Genomic DNA, 22,150 nt, shown 5'->3' with positions numbered 1-22,150 from the left:
CAGTTTTTACAGAATAAGGTTTCGTCATTTTTGAGATTCTGTACGAAACAAAGGATTCAGTAGTGCATTATGAGTAATTAGTTTTCTATTGGAGTCATGGATTCGATTGTAAGTGGACATGTCTTTTGCTGGCATATAAGCAATGGATTAACTTCATCGATTCGTTACTAAACGGAGCTATTATGTCTTGAATATGAAACGTCACTGAGAGAGAAAATTGAACTCGTAGCCAGCGGCGGCTCGTGGCTTGAAATCGTGGGGGTGCTGCAACTTTCGAAATATGCATGTACAGTGTATACGTGTTTGGATAAAATATCAAAATTATGGTAAAAATTAAAAAAAAAATAATAAACATGAAAAAATATTGTTTATTATCGATAATTTTATACAGTTTAGTATAATTCAAAATTACTTAAAAATAAAATCCATTTTTTAATGTTTAAGTTAAGGGATATATATCCCATATTGTTTCTTAGCCGAATAAGAAACTCAAAGAGTTTCATGCCTAATATAATAGAAACTATATAAAGTTCGGCGATTCCAAGCGTAAGCAAATACCTGGATACAGCAGCAACTGACCCTTAAGGTTGTGCAAGCTGAGGCAACTCATGTCTAAGGTGGAGCAAGATCCGATCACTATTCTTGATATTTACCCATAATGTGAACTTTGCTCCTAGAAGCTGTATTACTGTTCACATTATGAGAGAAGGTCACTACCCAGACCGGTTTCAACCTTATGAGTAAGTAAAGCCGTCTCTAAAAATTCGGACGATCCCTAGGCCACTCAATCGTGGGCGAAAGACCGTCCATCTCAGCGTTGGCTCCACTCAGTGATGGCCTTCCACCCACACGCCACCACCGAGCAGAACCGCTCAAATTCCGAAGAAAATCATTCACCGACAAAGCCCCTCAGCGGGCCGTGCCGGAGAACACTTTCCCCGGAGACTCAAATTGCTCGCTTAAGGCAAAAACCCTAAGGGAGCGAACTCATAATAGCCCCCACCGGTTTCAACCTTTTTTGAGGTCTCATCAGTGAGTAGCTAGACCTAGTTAATATCAAGTTTGTAGCGAACAGAACTTACCACCCTTCTATGAGTATTGCCAAGAGGTGTCCTAATAAGTTATTAGACATATGAAGAGCCAAAGGCTTCAATTCGGCGACATATAACTTGTTTAAGTTAAGGGATAGATATCCCATATTGTTTCTTAGCCGAATAAGAAACTCAGAGTTTCATGCCGAATATAGTAGAAACTATATAAAGTTCGGCGATTCCAAGCGTAAGCAAATACCTGGATACGAGTTGCCTCAGCTTGCACTACCTTAAGGGTCAGTTGTTGCTGTATCCAGGTATTTCCTTACGCTTGGAATCGCCGAACTTTATATAGTTTCTACTATATTCGGCATGAAACTCTTTGAGTTTCTTATTCGGCTAAGAAACAATATGAGATATATATATATCCCTTAACTTAAACAAGTTATATGTCGCCGAATTGAAGACTTTGGCTCTTCATATGTCTAATAATCCATTCTTTAATTATAGTTAAAGGAATGGATTTACAATTTTTGGAAATTACAATTAAAACCTTTAATTGTAATCCAAATATTTAAAGAGACGGAGTAAACACGATAAGCACTAAGAATACTCTACTACTGGCGCAAACTGCATATAAACAACAGTGGAACTGCGCGATGGACAGTGCCGCATTACGCTAATAGCTCGCAGCTCACTATGACGTGCATATGCTTGCGCGCGTAGCAATACGACACTTTGGTAAACACAGTGCTGCTAGCCTTCTTCGCCCTCCTAAGAGCTACAAGATGGATTTTTATTATTTTTTATACAAAATTAGAGAATTGTATAGGACGGTTTATGATAAAATTAAATATTACAAGCAAATATAAATAAATTAATAAATATATTTATATATCGAGAAAAATTGGGGGGTGCTGCAGTTCTGCAGTACCTATGCACGAGCCGCCCCTGCTCTTAGCTGCACAAGTTGATTCATATTTCACATATTTAGTTCAGTTGTCAATTATTGCATTCAAGTTATACGTAGTTTAAACTGGGAATAATGTGTGTGTGTGAGATAAATAAATTATAACCAAGGGGGAAACGGTTTTTTGAAACTTTAAACTTAGAAATAATCTAGAGCTTATCAACAGTTCGAAATAGCTGAGAGGTCAGTGCAAAACTTCATGCGAAGAATAACAAAAAGCGGTACTATACTGACCCCTTGGGTCAGTTTGTGTCTTTCAGACAGCTAACGTGAATTATTCTTAACTCAATTTTTCCTGGCCTGTTTGTTTTTCCCGAAGAGAATGCATTATCCTTCAGTTGACAAGCTCTTATAAACTTTCCGTCAATCTTAAACGAATCGACTACCCTCTACAAAAAGAATGAAAAATCTTGAATATCTGACACCTTTTGATCAAACCATAAATTGAAACTGCGATGAATAACGTTTTGCTCTCATCTTCAAAAGAGTCGGTTATTTGCTGCAGATGTTTTCATGCCTCGAATTTCTGCCTCGAACTGTGCATTCACTAGTTAAGATTCATGTTCTTGCAGTTCTATTCTTTTCCTCTCACTTTCGTTTCCGTCAAGAAATCCCTCATAGCGGCGCATCTTATTGCCAGACGTGAACGTGCATGTGTAAAACTGGTTTCAATACGTCGCGGACGAGATGAAAAATCTTGAAATATTAATTTAAGATTTGCGGCTGGAATATAGTTCTGTGAAGCTGCGGAACACAGCTTTAGTTGACGCATCATGATTAAAGATAATTACCAAAACCCCTGTAGCCATAAAAAGTTGATTTTTTTTTTAAATTAAGAGCATGTTTGTTATAAGGTTTGCGAACTGCGTTAGACAAATCTGACTACTCAAATGCCCTTATAGTAGGGTCAGTAAAATAAAAAAAATTTCAATTTGATTTATTTTCTAAATCTAAATCTGCCACAGGTTTATCAACTATTTAAGAAACTCTTAGCTACGATATTCTATAAGAATAGTAAAAAGAAAAAGGTATCAGTGATACCTAACTTACCAAGGAGGTTTTATTCAAAAATTTTCATCTTATATAATTATGTTCATCAGCACTGAAAAAAAGTTTGCATGGATCGCCACGGACGCGAATTATTAAGTCATTTATGGAGTACTGTTTGTGTTTCAAGTTTTCTGAGGCACACTTCTAGAAGATACCCACCCACATAATAATGAATCATAATGCTGAATTTGGAAGTACTACTCTGATCTCGATGCGTTGTCATTTATAATGTCTCATAGGATTGGTAAGCTGATGCTATAATCTTGTTGGCAATAAGACGTTTCAACTATCGAAAGTGACAACGTTTTGTCGTGAATAGAAGAAAAGAAGAGAATACATAGCAAATATTTTTGTCACCTGTTTAATGGTGATACTAGTAATGGCACCAAAGTTTAGTGATAAGTTGCTGAATCGAGATCGACAACGCAGTTTTCGTAAAAAAACAATCGAGCTAAGTCGGAACAAATTTCCAAACACTTAAGATTGGAAAATGTGACCAAAAATCGCAATTGCATGCGAGAGAGAAAAGAACAGTCAATTTGCATTTAATCTTCCCCTTAACGTCTTAATCTTCACTTCCCCTGTTCTTCACGGCTAAGTAACTTCATATAAGCATAATTAATGATATGATGGAATGGTTATTGCCTTCATCGGTGTTAGTTACGTGCATTTTCCGACTAGTTCTTTTAATAGAAGGGGGAGCGCACTTCTTACACGCTGTTCGAACCCATACTTTTTTAGCCATTCGGTCATCAACCAGCTGCATCTCTGTCATTATGTCATTTTCTGGAAATAACGGTGATCCTGGGTTTAATTTCGATACAATGGGAGAGATACGAAGTTCAAACATCATAAATATGAATTGTTGCCATTTTGGTATTTATAGGCAGCACAAGGGCAGTTGGGCTGATTGAAACATTAAGGCGTTTTTGATACAATGTGGTAGATGGATATTTTCTCAGACGCTGTCTTTTAACAAAACACCAACAACTCATTCGGTCGGCGAAATGATTCGTGAATGCACCTCATGCTTTGCACTCTACTTCAGCAGCGAGAAAAAACTAGCCGTCATTGTATGCAATGATGTCGTAATGGCCAACTTATTCTTCCACCGATGATACGATCTTTTTGACATCTTGCGAGAAAGAGCGCACGATACTTTCCGTCGTGCGCACTTTCTCGACAAACATCAGAGTATACAAGTGTACATTGTCATTCTGCAGTGTGACAAAAACATTCTCCGAAATCATCAAATCCAGGCCACAGATTCGCAACTATACGTCTTGGACAGCGACCAAGCAGTGGATGAGCGTAGTTCGTCCGGCTACAGCTATTTTACAAAGAGGTCGTCTTCGCGACAAAGCCCCAGTCCTTCTTTCACATAAAAGAACTTGAAATAATTTTACGGTAAATTATTTTGCATCCAGCTAGGGTAGACTTAGCCAAGACAATAAGATCGTATTTTGTCGGTCCATTCAATCCGCGCTTAGTTCCAAAGATATCTCCCCCCCCCCTACATTTGTATGTTTCTCAAAATACGTTAAGATATGTTTGTGTCGTTTTATTCTTCATTTGTCTGCATGCAGACAAATTCGTTCTGACTTCCACGGTAATTAGGATCTTTAATAAAATTTATCGAGTTCTTAAATTCTTAAATTTTTAGTTGCAAAATGAGGCAAATGATTCCAAGCTACAGAATTATATATTATAAATGCTATTAAATAAATTGAAATCATTGTATGAAGTGTATAAACGAAAAATTCTCTACATTCGAATACCCTAGTTACCATTTAGAATATTATTGCGCTGTTTGTCGATTAAACTAATATTCAAATATAAATCAACGATCGTTATAACTTTGTAGCCATTATACTTTGTATTATAGCTTGCAAAATAATCTCGTCGTTTTAGTGGAAACTCAGCCGCTGAACTGATTATTGCATAATTGTAATTATGGACAGGACGACTCGGTGCTATATATTTATCCTCTTTTTCCTGTTTGGTGATTCTATGTATATAACACCGGCTCTAACCCCATGCAAAGTGTCTTCAATTCTATCGCCATAGGCTATCGGTAAGTTCACTTTGAACTTTTTACAAAGCAGTCACAACGCAAATTGTGTCTACACGTTCGAACTGCACTCGATTTAATTATACCCTAATAACAGAAGTACTTAATGGATCAGTATTAATAGAGCTAAATTCGGAAACATTTCTCCTGTAAGAAATGGCTGCTCAGACTCTGTAAGCAGTGCTAAATTCGTGAACGAACCTTTAAAATGAAGCATAATATTAAAGAAATCAGCAGGAAGCTCCATCTTGCTTTGTTTTAATTGCACGTGTTCTGTTTCACGTTTGATCAGTTAAAGGTTCGGCATGTCTTGACATAATTGAAAGATCTACACTGTGGGATCTTGAGATAGTCCTAGGACAAAATTCATTTTTGTTTTATCGCTGAAATTGTTGCAATAATAGCAGATAAAATGCAATTTAATATTTGCATTTGTCTATTCTATGGGAAAATTATACCGTGTGAGATAAAAATCGCCATACGGTGGACGCCACATTGTGTCATTCACGTAAAATTTGAATTTTATTCATATCTTTACAAAACAGTCGGCGATTAATAAAGTGCTGAGTGGTTAGGCTAGTGGACTGATAATCCATTGGCTCCGCCCATTTGGTTTGGAATTTCATGCTGGTTGAAAAGTTTTTTGTGCAGGCTTCGTTGGAAAGGTGGATGGCGTTTCAGTTTCCAACCAACAGGTTGCGGGTTAGGATCGAAGTGTGGGCATGATGTTTGTGAGTGAAGACCTAAAGTAGCATGAAAGCGTATCACGCTATGTCTCTAGAGAAGGTTGTTGAGTATTAAGCAATTTTTTTGCTTAATTTAACTTATTTGTTTTAAAAAATGATAATTAACACTTCTTTTTTCATGAATTATTTGAGGTGGGAAGAGGTTCGGCTCTGCAATAGGGACCTCATCATTAAAGACCCATTCTTTTCTCAGTTTTAAAATCGGTATTCAACTTTTACATTCGTACGAGTTCTCCAATTAATTCTCACAAAAAAAGAAAAAAAAAACGAATAATATGTGAACAGAGCACGCCGTATATCGAAGAATACCGAAGCTGTTTGACTTTTGTTCAAATTCGTGTTCTCATTTTCATTCCTTCCGAATTAATATTTCATTCCCGAATGGCATTACCGGTTTATAGTTTTTGTAGCACTGTTTACGTTAGTAGTCGAGATGTCCTAAAAATAAAGTGTAGCTGCTTATTCTTCATTTCTGAGCACCATATCGCAAAACAGAAATATGATTTAATAATGGAATATCGTGAGCAGACATATAAATACAAAATTAATAACGGAAAAACTCACGTAAAAAGATTATTTGATAATATAATTTTCGCCTGTGTGTCACATGCATCTTCAGTAATTTTATGCTCAAATTAACCAATAACTGACAATTCCAAAAAGCGCCACCTAAGTAGCTGGTGTAAGATAACTAAAAAGGTCAATAAAGTTCCTAAAAAAAAATCAATACAATAAAAAGTTGGGAAAGATTAGCTGATTTATAAAGTACTATCTCCCATAAAGGGGATAGACGTAAACCATCGGTTCTGTTTAAGTTAGGAAAGTGAAGTAATTTTGTATTTAGAAATATGATTCTTACACTCGTGTATTCATTCTTCACGATTCCGATTAAAAAAAAAAAAAAAAAAGATTTCTACCTTCTTTACGAATTCTAATTTCCTCGCTTATCTGATCTTAGCCAAAAAATTAACATGGGAGTGTAATAAATGTGTATAATAGTGTTTATATAAATTAAAAAAAATCATATATGAATGTTGGTCCAAACTAAGTAAAATAGGGGAAAGAAAAACAAGCAATCTTGGAATGTCGTTGTTTTTAACGTCATATAATATTGTAGAAATTGAATATTCTGATTAAGGAAAACCAACCGAAACAGTTTCTTATCTTCTGGTTTTTAATTTTCTTTGGAAAATATTATTCTCTACTACTCTGAACTTATCCAAGACTGCAGTTATAATTTCCATTTTAAGTGGATACGAAAAGATAGCAATTACTTCCTCACTGTTTAATAAAGAAATTTAACATCCCCATTGCTTTAAGGGGAACCCATTCCTAGGATTGATTTTCTTATTCTTTCGCTATATCTACCAAGAAGAAGTGGATTTGCTTCACACACACACACACAGTAAATAGAACGAGACTACGCATGAAAGATCAGTAAATTAAGATCAGTTATCTTTTGCGGACCACAAACTCCGTAACGGAATTGTTTCGAAAGTAAAAAAAAAAAAAAAAAACGAAAGGAGCTGCTTTATATTTATCGATCAGATCGAAATAAGAAAAGAAATCGCAATCCTGGAAAGATTTTGTTTTCTTGCGCACGGAGTTCTTTCTTTGAAGGCGATCATCTAAAACTTGAAAGCGCTCCGTTTCTCTTTCTTGAAATCATCACTAAGCCTTAAAATTGCAGGAAAGTGTGTTGGGGGGGGGGGACTTCAAACAAAAGCGAATATCATTAAACGCAATTTTCTTTTAAGCTATTTGCTCCTTAAACTGATATTTTTATCATTCGATAAATTATCTCGTGGGAGTGTTTTATATTTTACAATTAACATTGCTACAGTTTGCTGAATATTAGTGAAATCCAGTAATTGTATTATTATCAGCCATACGTTCAGCAGGACTGAAATAAAAGTAGCTGCGATGTAGGAAACAAAAGTTATCAGATCATAAAGCTGATTTGTTTTCGCAGTGGTTCTTAACATATGATTCCCGAATGCGTTTTATCAGTTATCAAAAATAAAACAACTCTCCATGACCTGATACTGAGTTACTCAAAAAAAAAAAAAATAATAATAAATAAATAGGAATTTTTAGTGTCTTGTACCGGTGTTCCTAACACACCCGTCCCCAGAATAAGCATTTAGTTAAACATTTTCTATCGGTAATTAGAAACCATTCTGTTTTTCTATATTTTTTCGGAAAGGATACGTGTGTAATTCACTGACAATTTCATCATTGAAATGTATTATTTCAACACTGTTAACGATTTTCTGTTGGGAGGTAATCTCCTTCCACGAGGAGATAGACCATCCAGCGGCACATACTCCACGAATTACCCAGTTCCTGCTTTCTTTCTGTTAAGTAATGTGCAACACTACTATTAAACGTGTTCGAGGCCAGTGTATTTGTGAAGAAGACGCAGAGGAAAAATAAGAAACCCTTCGATTACAGTTCGTAGAGTCCTTAACCTTACCAAAACATGAGGGACATGAAGCAGCAGGTGACCCACATACTGAACTGTAATCTAACTAGTACTTCAACGAGAATTACCGCTGGCTTATGTGCATTCATATTTGCTATAAAAGTTAATTTTAAAAACTGAAAAAAGAAAGTAAGAATGGCAGAGGGAAAACTACTCCCATTCCCGAGTCCGTTCTGGTTTTTTATTAACTTCACATATTACAACCATACTGACATAGTCAATAGTTCTAAATCGCACAGAATCGTCATCATTCGTTGCTTTCATGACTTTATTTTAATTAACCAGCCATACATCAAAATTGGTTATTAAATTATTTAAATTTGCTACTTCTGTGTTAAATTAGGCTACCTAATAGGGAAGAAAACCAAACCTGCTCCGTTGCGATAAGTGGAAATGCAATGTCATGTCGTTTTTCGGCCGTTGTAAGCTCAAAATACTGTAAGCTAATCATCTCGTTAGCGATTTTTTAAAAAAAAGATGAAAAAAATAGAGAATGGGACTAGAATGCGCAATACAAATAAAATTATCAAATAAAATATTTATATAATTAATTATAACATTAATTTTTCGACTCAATTGTCTGTTTTGATTGAATAGTTGAATATTGTTATGCAATTGAATTCGTTTAGAAATGCCAAATGTGGTGATTTTGTGAACTAAATTAAATTATATTATCGGTAATATTATTGTTATTACATGTGATTATTGTTTGCTAAACTCTAGTGTTGTCTTCATTATATGGCCTGTTCATATCCTAAGATAGTTCTGAGGTAGGAGGTTCCTCCAGAGGCGACTACATCCGTAAAGTTCTTTGTCGAAATGGTCCACTTCTGCGAACCATTGAGGAATACAACTGTACTGACTGCATTTAAAGTCTTAGTTCGATCTCTAATATTTCTGTATATATATAGACATCTGTTACCGTACTACATTCAGACGATTTCCAGATGCTGGAATTCAGCTGTCTATGATTTCATTATTATTGCAAAGCCATCAGCAAACTTGAAAGTTTTGTGGAAACATGTTGCCCTCCATAGCTCCAAATATTACATTGCTGTGTGGGATTTTATCGAAGAATCTAGCAGAGCTGGGCAGAAATGGCTTCAATTATTTCACTTGGGAATTCACACTAATGCAGCGCAGTATTTTGATTCGTATTGAAATCAAAGCATTTTTATAATCGAGTATAAGTGAGATTTTTGCCTGAAGTTAATTTTGGGTCTTAATAGAGTGGATATATTTATTAACATCTGTTAGAAAAATTTATTCTTATTAATAAGGTGTCTGCTTTCAGTGTTGTTGAAAGTAGAGCATTTCCTCTGTAATTTTATTATAAGATTTATTTATTATAATACCTTTCTTTGTAATCGAAAGAAATTACATTGGGAATGCACTGCACTACATCTGAATTTAACATGCCTCAATCACTTGATCATTTTGGGCTGTATAGAAATAGAGCCCAAAAGGGTTTTCAGGGTTTCCAGAAAAATTGTTGCAGTTTCTTCGAAAGAGATTGCGCGGATGAAGACACTGGATTTGCTCAGTTTGAGTTGATTCTCAACATTTAAAAGTTTTTAAAATATTTTCTCCCTTAATTATGTTGTCTACTGCTTCTTACTCTTTCTTTCATATTACATATTCGATTCCTTTCTGATAAGTGAATAGGGATTATTTTTTGAGTACTTTTTCTGCCATCTGATATATGCAACGCCTCCAATTCATTAAAAATGTTTGATTCTTAATTGTTCATTACTTTATTAATTAGTCTTTCGTTGTTCTTTGTAAGTTTCATTTTTGTTAACTCGATAGATTTTTTCCCCCTTTCTTTTATCAATCTGTCTTCAGCGAACCCGATTTTTAATTTTATACTGTTTTTCAGTATTTTGGCCGCATAATTAATTATTTGCGTCCTCGGTCTTGTTATATTTTCCTTCCGATATGTAGAAGGATATATTTTCCATGTAATTAGCTGTCATTTTTATGAAACAAAATAGCGTATTGATTTGACTTAAATCAACTCATAATGTTCGTGATCTCCGATTATAATTTTGGGCTTTAAGAGATTTAATGGGAGCACCGAATTTCATAATCGGAGAACGTCTCCACTGTGTGTGTTATAGGAGGACAGTTTATAACAGTTGATTCATTTCCCATTATTCAGAATGGAGCCCAGTTGTGCATGTGATCCATCAGGGGCCTCTGGGGTGAAGAAATTGGATTTGCGCTATTAAATTATAACCAGGGCATTTAATTTGCTAAAAATGCCCATGGCTGTTTGTTGTTTTTTGAATCAAGTATTTTCTCACTCTTGTGATTAATGCACAAACAGAATGCCTCATTGAACTCCTGCTATAAGGAAGAAATTGTGTATTAAAGTAAGTTGAAATTATGCAATGGCATTGTTAAGACAATTACAGAGAGATTTTTACTGGTTGATAAAGAGATCGCCCCATTATTACCATCAAGCTTAGCTCTTCGATTGTCAGTTCGATTGTGATAAAACTTTAGGCTGGTCAGATACGTTTGATGCATGAAATGCTGACAGGTTATGAAATAATTCTCCATCAGCTGAGACTGCATTTTAACATGCTCCTCATTTCTTCCAATTATGTTTGTTTTATGTGCTTCGTTAACCAGTAATTGAAAGAAAAGAAGTGCCTGCTTAGACGATGATAGCAGTTAATTACATTGAGTTTTTATTTAGGATTGTTGTACCTCCCCACAAATGCAGATTATTTAGCTAGAAGTAGAGATAAACGACAAAGTACTTTGAAACTGAGGGGGGAAAAATTAGGGCTGTTAGGAAAAAATTTAACGAAATGATCGAATTTTCATTATGTTTTAATATTCTGAATAAATACATACTAGAGGATAGGGACTGAGTCCAACCAGACTTACTCGTGTCGGTCCATGAGAAACGATAGGTTAATTCTTAATAAGTGAACATGGACGGCTAAACTTCATCGACCATCAAGCTATTCCAACACTGATGTAGCCTCAATTAATATTTGAATGTACTTGAAATCCTTCGAGGTTTTCACTTAATTCAGACCCCAGAAAGACGAAATCTTACTCAACTATGGAAATATCAGCCTTCCTACACTCTCGAAGGAAGGGAAATTTTATGAATTAACCAGAAGAATTAAACAAATCGACATTAACACGGACCGATCTATGAACTCAGCTGGGAGAAATGAAGATAAGAATTAGAAATTTTATTTATAGGTCTGAGAATAGGGAAGTGAGGGGGAATGGGCATCTTTTTAAATTAAAGGAAAGATTTGTAAACATAATTGTCTTAAAATAATATCCACTCAAACCCATCACTGCGGAAGAATATTATTATCAAATCATTGCCTTCAAAAATAGATAAAAAATAGGAAAACTAGTTTTCCTATTTTTTATCTGATGGCGGGCTACCGAAACGGTCAGCACATCGTTATTTATTCTGTTAGCTGGTCATCTTTACCGCAATTATTTACGACATATTTTTAAATTTCACAATCTTTAAATTCATTAACCTTCCAAATTTTGCTTTATTCAAGATTTCATCCTTCTTGATATCTTTTACTCATGTGTCACTTGATTTTCATCTTCTGAATTGTTTCCCGATCTCGAATCATTTTTCGACTCACTTCTAAAATTTGCTATACCATCATCCTGATCGTCACATTATTCTGGAATTATTACCCTAATTTAAAAAGGTTAATTAATATATCCGTTAATCTTAAGTCTGTAGGTTGATAAAAATAGGTAGCTCAACAGCTTAGCTTTTGCTTTATTGCCTTATGTCGAGAGTTACATGATACTTTGTTTCGGAATATTCTACGTGTGGAACCTTTCCCAGGAGAACGTTTATAAATCTGAAACTGGGGAATGGCAACAAAGCAGACTTTTCATTTTAGAAGTACGTGAATAAGACAACCTGAACTGCTTTTTTAAACATAAACTATTATGTTTGGCGCTCTACTGATAGTTTATGCGGCATTTCGTACGACTTCAAGAGTGTTGCGATGTTGAATTTGCAAGCCTTGTAAAAAAACGGTTCTCAGACACGCGCAGCGAGTGGATTTAGTATTTGCTGAATGTCAAATATTCCCGACAGCTTCAACAAGGGGGAAAATGCAGAGAGGCATTGAGATTTGTTGTCGAGTTCTTCCTTCAACACAATTTCCAGGAACTGGAATTCTTTTTCGAAAGAAAACTAAAAAAATAAATAACAAATTTTCACTCGCCATGTAAGTTTACTGGTTGAAGGAATTCTTGGAAATTCCTTGAAGAAAATTACTGAAACATTTTAAAATTTTTTTTATTATTATTATCTCTACTCTTCTAAAGAAACGCATTAGCTAAAGCAGTTCAACGCAGGCCGAGCGGAATTATTATACACGAGGTGTAATATAGTTATTGTTTTATTTCGGAGAACAACTAAAGAAAGGGAAAAACATACTCCCACTGACTTTCTTTCAGCTTATCACGTTGTGACTGCCAAGATTAAGACTATCTAAAAAGGAACAGTAATATTCACTAAGTTGTCAAGCCATTGAGAGATTAAATCGGAGCAGTTATCACATAATCGAAAAGTTTCTGATGATATTGTACGGCTACCCATGTATGGTAGGAAAGAAAGGAAAAAGAAAGCTGAATGAACGATACAAGTAATGTACTTTTCATGAAGAAAAGTAAATGAAAAGAATCCCGGCTATTTCAGATCTACCATATGACAACGCACAACTTATTTAAGCAGGATATGTAGAAAACGTACTTGAAAACGAACTCACCAAACATGATTCAAGGCAGTGGATATGGAAGTAAGCATCCAGAATTCGTTAGACTACTTGGAGTACATTACTAGCTGGTTCAAAGGTTTGTCTTGAGTTCTTCGTTTGTGGATAAAACATTAACACTAGAAAAGACATGCTGTCTCTGTGCTATTCCCCCCGCAATATCTCGCGTGATGGAGGTTGCATGCATAGGAAATACATTGTATAAAGTGTTACGTAAATGCTTACTGTTCAGCAACTTTTTTTTGCAAATAAAATATACAAATCTCTTTGAACACATAATAAAACAGGTCTGTATAAATATTAGTTCTGAAAAGAATCAGCTGTCATTTGATAAATAAAGTACACGAGCACGAAAGTGAACGATGCTTGTCCCTATAAAGTATGTTTTTTTACAAGCCAACCTATTTCATGTATTGAAATAAAATACGAGTGTGGTCTGAAAAGTTTCTGGGCCTAACAATGAAAAAATGAATTTTATAATCTCAAAATTATTTTTATTTTTCAACATAATCTCCCCTAAGACTAATGCATTTATTCCGGCCATGCTCCAGCGTCATTATCCCGTCCCTGTAGTGGTTCTCAGTCAGATCTGCAAAATACTCCTCTACAGCTGTAATCATCTCTTCATTCGAAGAAAAATGCTGACCAGCGGGGAAGAGTTTTAGTTTTGAGAAGAGACAGAAGTCAGAGGGAGCCAAATCTGGGGAATAGGGTGGATGTTCCAACAATTCATAGTGCAGATCCCTTAATTTTCCCATTACCAAAACCTTTGTGGGCAGGTGCATTTTCCTGATGAAAGACAATTTTTTTCTTCTGCAAACTGGGTCTTTTCTCACGAATGTTTTTGTCTAGTCTAGCTAAAAAATCGGAATAATATTCCCCGGTTATTGTTTTACCTTTTTAAAGATAATTAATAAGCAAAATGCTTTTAGCATCCCAAAACACCGATGCCATGACCTTTCCTGCTGATGGAACCGATTTTGTCTTCTTTGGCGTTGAACAACCGGCTTCTGTCCATTGTTTTGACTGCTATTTGGATTAGTGTGTAATGTTGAATCCAAGTCTCATCTATAGTAATAAATCAACGCACAAAATCAATTTTATTCTTGTTAAAATGCTCCAAGCACTGTTCAGAGATTTTCATGCGGGTGCGTTTTTGATCTGCTGTGAGCAAGCGCGGCACCATCTTGGGCAAAACTTTTTCATTTGCAATTCTTCATGCAAAATATATCCTACACGTTCTTTTGAAATGCCTATAGTTTCAGTAATTTTACTCACTTGGACTCGCCGGTCAACCAATACCATATCGTGCACTTGATCAATGATTTCTGGTGTTGTTACACTTTTTGGACGTCCTTCACGTGGATCATCTTCAAGGCTGGCACGGCCACGTTTAAACTCGGCAGCTCATTTCCTAATTGTCGAAAACGAAGGAGAAGAGTGCCCATAAACTTTTATGAACTTCGAATGAATTTCTTTTGGCGCAAAACCTTCTTTTACAAAGAATTTTATAACCGCACGATACTCAATTTAATCCATTTCAAGAGATACAGACAACACTTTTGCTTCCGACAGCTGTATAAGAAAAACTACTTGATAAAATCACTTGAAATTTCATATGGATGCTTATGACAGATGTACCAACAAATTGTTATTTCGAATTTTACCGTGCGCATGGATGATTTTGAATTCTGTAGGTGGCAGATGATTCCTTCTGGTGTGAGACCACAAACGACCCTGGATATTTGGGATCAGGAGTGGCTTGAAAAAATTCCATATGTATTCTGCAGGGCAGTATTCTCCTAACGATGCCCACCTACGATGCTGACATAGGACATATCGTACGTTAATACTGTACGATGATTTTAGAGTTTCATGGGTGCGATTCAAATAAATACATTTATTTGTATTATGGATGTAAATTTATATTTGTGATAATCATTTTAACCTAATGACACCTATAAACAATAGGTTTGTATCTCGTGCCCATACGAGTAAGGTTTTCTGCATTCTGTTGTTTTTGTGATGTTTTTTTTAATTATGTATATATCAAGAGTTTTTATATAAATAAATTATACATATTTTGTTATAGTTTTATGGTGAAAATAGTGGTGAGATAGAAGAATCTTACAGAAAATGTCAAAATTGCATATTGGGTCTAAGATTTCCGAAATTTTTTTTTCATTCCCTCTTCCTTAAATATATATATATATATATATGTGTGTGTGTGTGTGGAAAGTTTCTTACCTTGGGTATACTATGTGTTAAAGACAAGCAATTTTATAAACTTGGTTTTAATCCTATTTCCCAAGTAAGCAAATAGACAAGTAAGTCAAGTTTGCCCTGAACATAGTTCAAGTCTGAGACAACTCGTGGTAAAGGTCGGGTAAGCTCCGATCACTTTCCTTAGCATTTTCCCCTAATGCAAAGCACATCCCCTTGCGGAGATGTATGATGCTATGCATTAAAGGCAAGGGGCACTACCCAGACCGGTTTCGACCTTTATTGAGGTCTCGTCAGTGGGAGCCGGTTCCAAAAATGCCAAGGTTGAAGTAATGCAGAGCTTATAAATTTTACCTAAACAAGTTGCCACAAAGTGCTTTGACCTTATTAAATAAAAATCTCAGGATGAGAGAAAGATGTAAAGTTTTTTTACCTTATTTAATTCAGCGCAGCACACTTAATGGAAATTCCCATTTCACATTTTTGAATTTGTAGGTATGTGTTATCACTTACCAATGCAGTCATTATAGCGGTACTATAATTTATATTAATATTAAAGGCACTAAATTAGCAGGACAAATTGCATGCTTATTACTGTAAATATGATCTTTCATCTTGTACATCCTGCCTATCCACCACACCAATTCCTTGTATCTAAATCCCTTTCAAGTTTAAAGCACTATAATGCAATTATTTTTGTATTATCTGACAGGGGATGTCAGTTTTAATTAATTCATCGATTGAATCTTAATGGTGGAAGAAGTCGTGCAGAGCGTAGTTGAGGTTGAAAGTAGTGGTTAAAAATTTCAATGTTCGGATTTGAATGCACAGTTGGTGATGCACACTCGCTTATATTGATGTTAGACTACAATTACTGATGTGGATCTCTTTTTGGAATGAGTTTTTGGTATTATTTTGTGAGGGAATTTTTTTAAAATCCTTATTGCTACCGAAATTTCGACTTTTATGGTTGATTTATGTTGAGAAAGAATTTAGAGTAGAGGCATGTGATGAGAGTAAAAGGCTAATGTAGGTATGCCATCCACACAGAATACTCAGTTTCCGGTCCACTGCTGCCCTCAACATTTTCTCTCTACACACTGCTGTACTCTGACTCCCTCCAGGTATGTTCTGGAAGAGTAAGTGGTAGCAAATTATTCGCTAGCTGATCGGAAATCCGCCTGACAAGGTACCATTGAGTTTGTTCGAGTACTATCTAGCCACCTTCCTGCGAAACCGCTTAACTGCTGTATCCCCGAATGAAGAACGTCGGAGATTCCTACAGTGCATTTGAGTCACCCATGAATCTCTTACTCATACTACATGTGAGGAAGAGAGGACCAGAACCGGAAACCTTGCTTCAGTGACCAAATATTGCAATAGCCACTCCAGATCTCAAATAATCAACGTGGCATTTTCCCAAAGCTACGTCCAGTTGGCATTTTCTACGGCAAGGAAAGATAAAAATGTATTAGTAATACTTTCCAGAGTCGACATAGCTCCATTTGCGGAAAGATACCGTACGAGAAAGGTGGCTTGTGTTGAGAGAAACATATGTTGCGTATGAAACCCAGCATGCAAGTAATTTCTGTTTCTGTTTAACAAATATCTTCTATTCACTGTGAAACATGTAATATAATCCCAAATCAGCCATAATACTGATACCTCATAGTAGGTTTTCATTTCATTAACTTCTTGAAGGAGTATAAATTAAGGTAACTGTATCGGCTGACCTGATAGGTGTAGATGTTTCTTGTGAACCAGAAGCAGAATTTTAGTCCTATTAATGATTTCTTCATTCGATAATTCAGTTGCGTGATCTGGATCTCTTACCAATAAACAAGCGGAAATCTTAGGAGCTAGACTTCATCGTTGGAACCTACTTCGAAAGCATCAGCGACATATTGAATTTTTGCTATTTTCTGCGAGTGATGGATAACTGTGTGTTTTGAAGGGATGTTGAGATTAATGCAAACGCTACAAAGCATAGTTTGTCAGCCATGCTTCCAAAATAATGAAAATAAATATCCCTCTATTCCTATAGCACATACTCTCTTATTTTTGTGAAGGAATGCTATGAAAATATGGCTTTGCTTTTTTAAATCGCCAACTTCGATGAATACAGATGGAACAGAGCAGATGCTTCGGAGTGCTATTACTTTCTCTTTGCTTGCATATAAAAGCGATTTTAATGGGTAGCATTCAACGTATCACTTTCAGGGATGATAATATTGAAAGTGCTATCACTCAATAAGTGTTAGTCATGAATAGTCACGCATTTTCAAGGTTAGAAATGGGAGAGAAGAAAAAAGTCTCATTCTTTCCTTGAGTCTCGAAAATTGAAAAATTTTATGTAAGGAGAAGAATACTAGTAAGTAACAGGACAATCTTATGAATAAATGATGCAAAGATTAGGAAAGGTATTTTGAATTTTTTTTTTTTTTTTTGGCCAGATATTCGTGCAACTATTAATGCGGCGGTTTTCAATGACATCATAAATTATACTGAAAAAGCAGCACGGAAAGCTTTAAAAAAATTATTTTTCTTCGCTTTCTATATTCCATTCGAATCGCTTTTCTCCTAACTTGGGTAATATCCATGACGAAGATGGCGAACGCTTCCATCAGGATGTTTCTTGCAGTAGCAACAGCAGTATTTCAGTAAGCAGAACACTACAGTATGTTTGCTTACTATTTTTATGATCCTTGAACGACTGGTGATAACAAGAAGCGAAAAACATCAAGAAAGACTTCCTAAGTTGTAAATAAATAATTCGCATATATGTATGCTATGTATGTGGAAGGTGAAAATCAAGTGACGCATGAGTAAAAGATATTAAGAAGTAAGAATGAAATCATAAATAAAACAAAATACTATAGCTTCTTATAAAAATGTATTTGCTATCAGCATAAAATTTTGAATTTTGAAAAACTAGGTATAACTGGAATTTTAATATCTTATTTAAATTCAGCACTCGCAAAGATTCAAAAAATTCTGTTGAAGTTAAAAACATAATGAAAATGTGTCTAATATTTTAACAACCAAAGCATTTTGTAATATTTTATGAAATGGCACGAGGGATGGTGCTCCGAATGAAATCCAACGATACGTAGCATATGGAATTACAGTATATTATTGCTCATTTTGTAACACATATAACTGAATATAAAATGCATCAACTGAAACTTAAAACGCTCTTCTCATTAATTTTTATTACATTCCTTCCTTCTCTTCCGCCCCTTAGGGAGTAGAGTCCTCTAATGAGGGGTTTACGCGAATTAATGCAGCCGACTCGTCTCTTCACTTCTGCATTAATTCGCGTAAACCACTCATCAGAGGACTCTACCTCCTACGGGAAGCCTGGTTCGATTCCCGTCAATAACTGTAGATCCGTGTGTGTTCACGAGGACGGTTTGCTTGTTCTGAGGAATGGCGACCCCGAGTTTCCGGGTGAAAAACCCTCTATCTTCGTTTGAGACCGGATAACTCATCTTTAGTCGAAAGAGACTATTCCCCCATCGTCATGGATGAGAATCTAACCAGGGCTTTCCGATCTTCGTCTGTACCAATTGAACTAGGGAGGTTCTTTTCAACTCAGAATATTTGAAAAGCGAATATTCTATTCGCTTTTCAATATACCCAATTTCTGGAAGGATAAATCCTGCCTACTTTCATACGAAGTTTCGTATGAAACCAGCTAAGTCGCCTGAAACACATAAGTAGTTGCAGATCAAAATACAGGCTAGTTAAACTCTTAAAGAAGTTGGAAGTGTAAATTCGCTTATTGACAAACCTTAATTATGATTAATTTGTATGACAAGTTATGAACAATCGACAGTAAAAAATGCAGTTAAATGAATGGCAAGCCTGTTGTGAAGAATGATATATTGGACGACTGATATTTTGATAAGGTCTGCTCAACGATGCATGGAATCTGATGTGTATATTTAAGTGAATCCCACCCATAAAAAGCCCTATTGTACATTAATATTAGTACACCGTGGATTGACTAATTGTTATATACTCGAGCCTAGACTCAAGTATGAAACCTTTTCAAGCTACTTCGAGCCTTCATCAATCGGAGTGGTGGTGGTGTTACACTGCACGATGAAATTCATCTCTACTTAAAATATTAATATGCTGCCGCCGGGCTTGCGGCGGCAGCATATTATAATGATGTAAAGATATATGATAAATGACTTACAGCTTATGAATTTCTAAATCCTCAATGATAATGACCATGATCCTTTATGCGCCAATAGGATATCAAGGGCTCTGGCAGAAGGTACATTTTAACAAAAATCAGTCTTTTCAGTCTTTTAAATTTTTCCATTGCCTCATTATAGAAAATTTTGGATTTACTGGTTGTTAGATGTATGTAACATCCATAGCATGCTACCTAATTATCGACATCAGTGCTTTATTGAATATTTAAAAAAAAAAAAAAAAAGCTTGGACTTTGAAAAAGAATCGGGACTGTCCACAACACAGTTTACATTCTTAAATGAAAAAATGTCACTCTTCTTACAGTGACAGCTCTTAAAAGCTGAATAACTCCAAGTTAATACGTCTATTATGGCATATTTAAAATATTACTCCTTAGTTTCCAGAACATCATCCGTTTGTTTATATATTTAAAAAAAATTGTAATAGTCGTCAACCGCAGACGCTAAATTATCAAAAATGCTGGTTAACAAAAAATATCAGTTTAAAAATAGGTATGGAAATATTTTGTTTTAAGCGCCAGAATCGCTTGCATATCTAAAATGACTAAATCCAAATTAAGGTACCATAATTTTGGGACGTTAATAACACTGGAGAAAGTCCACGTAGCTTTGTAAAGGTCAATTGCAAATTATACTCCTTTCCTTGCTAATTCTGTTCCGTTGTTATTTCTACGCTTTATTCCAATGATTAATGAGTCCGGAAATTGTATATACCAGTACACATCTTACCGATAATATTCATTAATCGATTTCCCATAACAAGATGTTAAGGTTTGAGGTTCCTAGTTTGCAGAATAAATATTGAACAGCCCGATTCATGATCGTTAACAGTTTAAGACTGACTGCACGCTGGATATTTCCACGAAAATTGAAGCTGATCGTGATGATAAAACAGAGTCATGAAAAGTTCCGGCCAAACAGTACTACTGTATAATTTCTAATTAAGCTCCATTAATTTTAATGACGTGCATTTAGGGAAATGTTACATACCTGTTAATCACTACTACCTTTTAAATTTGGCTAATATCAATTAAGTTTCCTAACGCTATCTATCCTGCTTATTAATATTTTAAAGCGATTTTTAACGCAAGGAACATCAACTATGCTTATTATATTTCACGTATTTATTGGGTCACGGCATTGGCGATCGCTTGTTCCAATAAATGAGACTTTAACATTCTATATATTCATACTATTTACAAAGTCTGATGCACTTCTTCGAATATTCTAATTACAGAACTGTATTCACTACTATAAACAGACTACAAAATTTACTAAAACAACACTAAACCATATGATCTCAGACCGATATTTTACTATGGCACAGTATTTACTACCAAGTTTGCACTTAACTTTGACTGCCAATCAGAAACACAATACCTGTTAAATTGGATCAACTATTCTTCTTTAATGTCTCGTTTATTGGAACATTACCGAGATTGCAATATCCCCGTACCAGAACACCTACAATCCACCACTCTAAAAAGAAATACAAACAAAACCTATTCAATAATATAAACGAAAATCCCACTACTGAAATATCATTTCATGCGATGCAATCTAAACACGCCCCTGAAATTGAAAAAGTTACCATCATTGATTTCCAAGATAATGAATCCAAATTACGTTTGCTCCGAATGTGGCGATTAGACTAATCAGGATGCTATAAACACAAAAATACCTTATCTAATTTCCCATCTTGGCAATTAAACAAAATAAATTACACTCCATCCTTAATTTTGTATTAATGTTTCATCTCGAACCAACCAAACTCTTCTTAATACGTAATCTTAAACCATGCGGCAGCTCATAGTAAATTTTCCACTGTTTATCATCTGACAGAATAGCCAGCACGTTACTGGTTATGTATGTACTTCGATAATTTTTGTTCCTCTGTCTTAATTTTTTTTTTTTTGTTTTGTTTTCATTATCAATTTCCTGATGCGTACCCTCAACGGATCTTCAGGCTGCTAGTGAACCTTGATCTTCCTCTGGGTCTCTTGCCTGCCATCTTTGCATCAAACACCTGCTTTGCTAACCTTTCCTCACCCACCCATTATATTTTTAAGTGGCCACCTTAGATTAGATTACTTCTGCTCACACATTCTTGAATGATAACAATGTTAAGTCCTTTCTAATATATTCATTTTTAATAGGATCCTCCTATTGATGCCATATGTTCACTCTCTCTCTCTTTTCAGAACTGAAAAGCATATCTGTGGTCTCTAGTCTTTGATAAAGTGATCAATTTCTAACCCAACTCTCAGATACATAACTTAAAATTGGTTAGAAAACTTTCTTATACCGCTAATTTGGTGTTTTCACAGGTATGACTATTAAGTACTATTTTAATATAAATAAAAAAAATAGAATTTAATTATCCTCTGGTTGGATTACTTTTTATAAGCGTTGCTATTTTTTTATTACGGTAAATCCTAGATTTTCTCTTGGAAACTGTAGTTCGCCAAGCAGTAACAAATGCTAAACACTTGCAATTTACAGGCGTAAATACATATTTGCATATTGGATGACATTTATTGACATTGCTTTTAATTGACTAT

The 22,150-nt window shown here is 35.2% G+C and overlaps 1 protein-coding gene across 7 annotated transcripts in view; it reads left to right on the top strand.

Moving 5' to 3' along the window:
• Window positions 1-22,150, top strand: part of FucTA (glycoprotein 3-alpha-L-fucosyltransferase A) — a 301,606-nt gene that overhangs the window by 226,855 nt on the left and 52,601 nt on the right. Inside the window, exon 4 of one of the 7 annotated variants that reach the window (XM_090414644.1) lies at window positions 21,791-21,916. The exons of the other annotated variants lie outside the window; for them this stretch is intronic. The gene's annotated coding sequence lies outside the window, so the exon portion shown is untranslated. The remainder of the gene's footprint in view (window positions 1-21,790; window positions 21,917-22,150) is intronic. 7 annotated transcript variants of the gene reach the window in all.

The sequence above is a fragment of the Typopeltis vanoorti genome, chromosome 25 (genome assembly GCF_054136105.1).
Source record: "Typopeltis vanoorti isolate ZY-2024b chromosome 25, IOZ_Tvanoo_1.0, whole genome shotgun sequence".
Classification (NCBI taxonomy): domain Eukaryota; kingdom Metazoa; phylum Arthropoda; class Arachnida; order Uropygi; family Thelyphonidae; genus Typopeltis; species Typopeltis vanoorti.
Note: the sequence above shows the minus strand (reverse complement) of the source record. Positions and strands in the feature narration are given on the sequence as shown.